General features: G+C 34.0%; 1 long non-coding RNA gene across 1 annotated transcript; it reads left to right on the forward strand.

The window, feature by feature from the left end:
- The first annotated feature begins 344 nt into the window (after nucleotides 1-344).
- LOC111083962 lies at nucleotides 345-3,082 on the forward strand. Its single transcript, XR_002609326.1, has 2 exons — nucleotides 345-450; nucleotides 2,585-3,082. It is a non-coding gene; the product is annotated as an uncharacterized LOC111083962 (long non-coding RNA).
- Nucleotides 3,083-3,925: the final 843 nt, after the last annotated feature.

The raw sequence follows: 3,925 nt of genomic DNA on the forward strand, positions 1-3,925 counted from the left end.
GATTAATTGGGATTAGTACGAGTGAATAAGTTAGATATGAAAACACAATATAGATACTACGCACAATGAAGAGGATGTACGAATCTTCAAACATATGTAGAATCAGACAATTAAATTATGTGTGCGGATGTATATATATATATATATATATAGACAGTGAACATATGTTTTGATGTTTCCAACTGGGAACGATAAGCGTTGTACATACAGCTACTTCGTAAAAACTATGTTTCTACTATATATAAAACCTGTCACAATTCATCAAAGCCATACTTCCGGTAAGTATAAGTCTCGGTTGGCTACTTTTTTTTAAAGGGGAAGTGGGAGTGGTATATTATTTGATTTCATGCATAGGTATACAAAGCGACATCTATACTACGGCAATACTTGTTAGACAACAAGTGACCCATGGCGAGGTATCGTGGGTGGAGAAGGGCGTTAGGCCCAAATGTAAGTATGAATCGAAGGATTAAGAGGACATGTTATTTATAACTGTTTGGTATGATTCACAGATTTCAGCCCAACCGAATACAACTACATAACTATTCCCATGTTCTTGATACCACTCTGTGACCGTTTTAGTCACAACCAACTACTCTGGGACGGAGGGAGGAGAAGCGTTTTTTATATAAAGCTAAATAACTACTAATACCAGTTTCTTGAGGTCCTCTACTGGCAAGAACCCAAACTATTACATTCTTATGTTTATTACAATCAGTTCAGTATTATAATTATTAGGGAGAAAATGTAAAAAGGAACAATTAGGGTCCTTTACTGATTATGTAATGTGGCTACGAGATGGGAACTATCGTATAAAACAGTGACCTACTTTTGCTAGGATGTCCATATAAAGCTTTCATGTACTCGTGAAAAAGATGGTCGTCAATGTGAAACAACTAGAACCACCAATGTTCTGTCTAACTCTTCTTCAACTTAAGCACAGTACTTATGACGCAACAGGGCAACAACTGTAAAACGTCTACAACACATAAAACAGGCCCGTTTTTTTTTAAAGATGGCGATACATTGGCACACGCAGAAAACGAATACATTCTCGTCACATTTTATTTTGGTTCGTAGACCGAATTAAACACTCAAATATGTTCATCATTGCATAAATAATTTGAAATTAACTGTCTTGTAAACTAAAGTAGTGATGTTGACACACACGCAACTCGTGTATTAGCGTCGTGAACTTCTGGTGAGGAACAGGCGCGTACAAACTCCCGACCAGTGCGTGTTCTAAACTAGGAACGTCTGGGCCTCAAGCTGACACACACACCATTACTGACGTCAGTATGTGTTACGGTTTCAAATCTACGTGCATCAACACATTGGGTTGATAATACACTGATTTTTACCTGCAGTCTATCATGTTCCTAGCAAAATACTGCCTGTTACTGAAAAATAAATAAATCCTATTTACATCCTTATATAGGCGCTTGGGAACAGAGCCAATTTTTGTGTGTGTCTAGTGGGCGTGGTAAGGTCGAGGAAATTGAACAGAATTTTATTTGCACGAAAGCAAATAGACGAGTATTTACATTGACAAAAAGGGGAAGACAGGGAGGGATTCAGAAATATGGGGTTTAGCACCATCGTTTTTAAGCTTGGTCAGTAAACACGATAAGAAACGTGCTCACCTATAACTTCCAAACCTAACACATATAACACGTGTGATTTTTAACACTAACTGTTACATTCATTAACGAAGTACGTTAAAACTGTATAAATATAGTGAATGTGCATATGTTAAATGAACTAAAAACTCTACTACTTATTAAAAAACTGCCGAAATATGTATGATTTGTACAACAAGCCTGGTTTCTCTTTCATAAATTATTGTATACGTTTTAACTTGGAAGTTTTTAATGCACTTAATGCATTGCATAATTGAAGGTGGAAAAAATAAAATAAAACAGATTACTGAATTTAAAATTACAGAAAGAAGATTTATTCAAGGTATGACTTTCAATTATTTTGTCAAAAGTACAAAAAGTAAGTTTTCCGGTTTCTAAATAATTTCATATATGAGTTCCTGGATACTTTAACGTTCTAATATTATCAAACTAATGAATGAAATTAGTCCTAATACTAATGTCTTTGACAAGAATAATTAACGGTAGTTAGTAAGTGTTGGAACAATATTTTACTCAGTTCTTGAAGTTAGGATATTGATGGTACACAACAGTGCTCTCCTAGATTCAATACTGACTTTTTGTCTTAAACTAAAAAAATATTAACTTTAACTCAAACTGGAAAATTTAATTCTTCTAATATCCAGTTTTATTTTATTGTTTTACATAATATTTAGAGTTTAAGGTAAACTTGTATCCAAATTAAGAATTCTAAAATCACATATATACCTGAACAATTATGTTATCTTTTAGCTACAGTATTGTGAATTGGTTTTGTCATTAAAGTCACATTTTAGATGAGCTGATGAAATACCTAACATTCTAATATGTAAAATATACTGACAGAACACCACCTATAATCCTAATTTTTAAACACCATACATAAAAATTAAGCCTAGATTTTGAATTCTTTCTCTCATACTCTTTTCTTATACCTTTGTTTTAAGTTTAACAAGAGTGAATATTAGAATTCAGTCATGTGGGAAAATCCAGTTGTGGAAAAATCCAATAGCATGAAACTTGTCTTGAAGGACTAATCTACGTCCATCTCAGTCATCTTGGATATCATATAAACCAAGGACAACATCCATCACAGTCTCCTTGGATATCATATAAACCAAGGACAACATCCATCTCAGTCCTCTTGGATATCATATAAACCAAGGCCATCATCCATCACAGTCTTCTTGGATATCATATAAACCAAGGACATCATCCATCTCAGTCCTCATGGATATCATATAAGCCAAGGACATCATCCATCTCAGTCCTCTTGGATATCATATAAACCAAGGACAACATCCATCACAGTCCTCTTGGATATCATATAAACCAAGGACAGCATCCATCACAGTCCTCATATAAACCTCTGCAAAAAGTCTTTTGAAATGTATTTGAATAAAGTCTTACTGTTGGTTTTCATTTCCAGCCAACCTTTTTTAATATACCATTTTTGACTTTCTAATGCCCTGTTTGATCAAATCTCTTGCTCTTCTATAATCCTTTAAATTTCCCATCTTGGCAGTCAACTTAAACTTCTTAGATTTTATCTGTTATGAGCTAATTTGTTCTTTTACTTATAGCCACCATTTTTACTATAAGAATGTTTATAAAAATTTCCAAATTTGATCAGTTCCTCCAATTAATGCTGTTGTCCAATTCACAACAGCTAATTCTCATTTCATCCTTTCTAAATTTGCTTTTTTGAAATTTGTATCCAATATTTTAATATTCTTGATCTCCATATGCAGCAAACCTACTGAGCAACGATCACTTGCATCGAGATGTTCCCCAATCTTGACCCTCTCAACCATTTCTACATCAGAAGTCAACAATAAATGTAAAATAGCATCATTCCTCGTAGACCAATTGGCGAAAAAAGAACATCCTAAAGGATTTCTAAAAGTCTTTCTCCCTCATGGTTTGACTCTAACATTTCCTAATGCTTGATATTAAAATCTTCTTTAATTATGACCTCATTAACAGCTGAAATCTTAACAATAATGAAGTTGATCACTGACTTTATCTCTTGGTCTGTAACAAATTACAATTAAAATACTTGCCACTAACTTCAATATCCTCAACAGGATGCAACTCACGTATTACATATAAAGTCACTCCTCCACTTTTTCCCTAGTAATTAACATTTAACTTGAAGATCTCATTCTGAATCATATTTGAAGCCATTAGCCAGATGGCTCTCCTTCTCCCAAGATGATGTTATTTTCATAGATTATTCCTGCAAGTGGTCTGCCTTTGTCTACACCAGCATGACCACCTAACAGCTC

This window comes from Limulus polyphemus, unplaced genomic scaffold (genome assembly GCF_000517525.1).
Source record: "Limulus polyphemus unplaced genomic scaffold, Limulus_polyphemus-2.1.2 Scaffold12441, whole genome shotgun sequence".
Classification (NCBI taxonomy): Eukaryota; Metazoa; Arthropoda; class Merostomata; order Xiphosura; family Limulidae; genus Limulus; species Limulus polyphemus.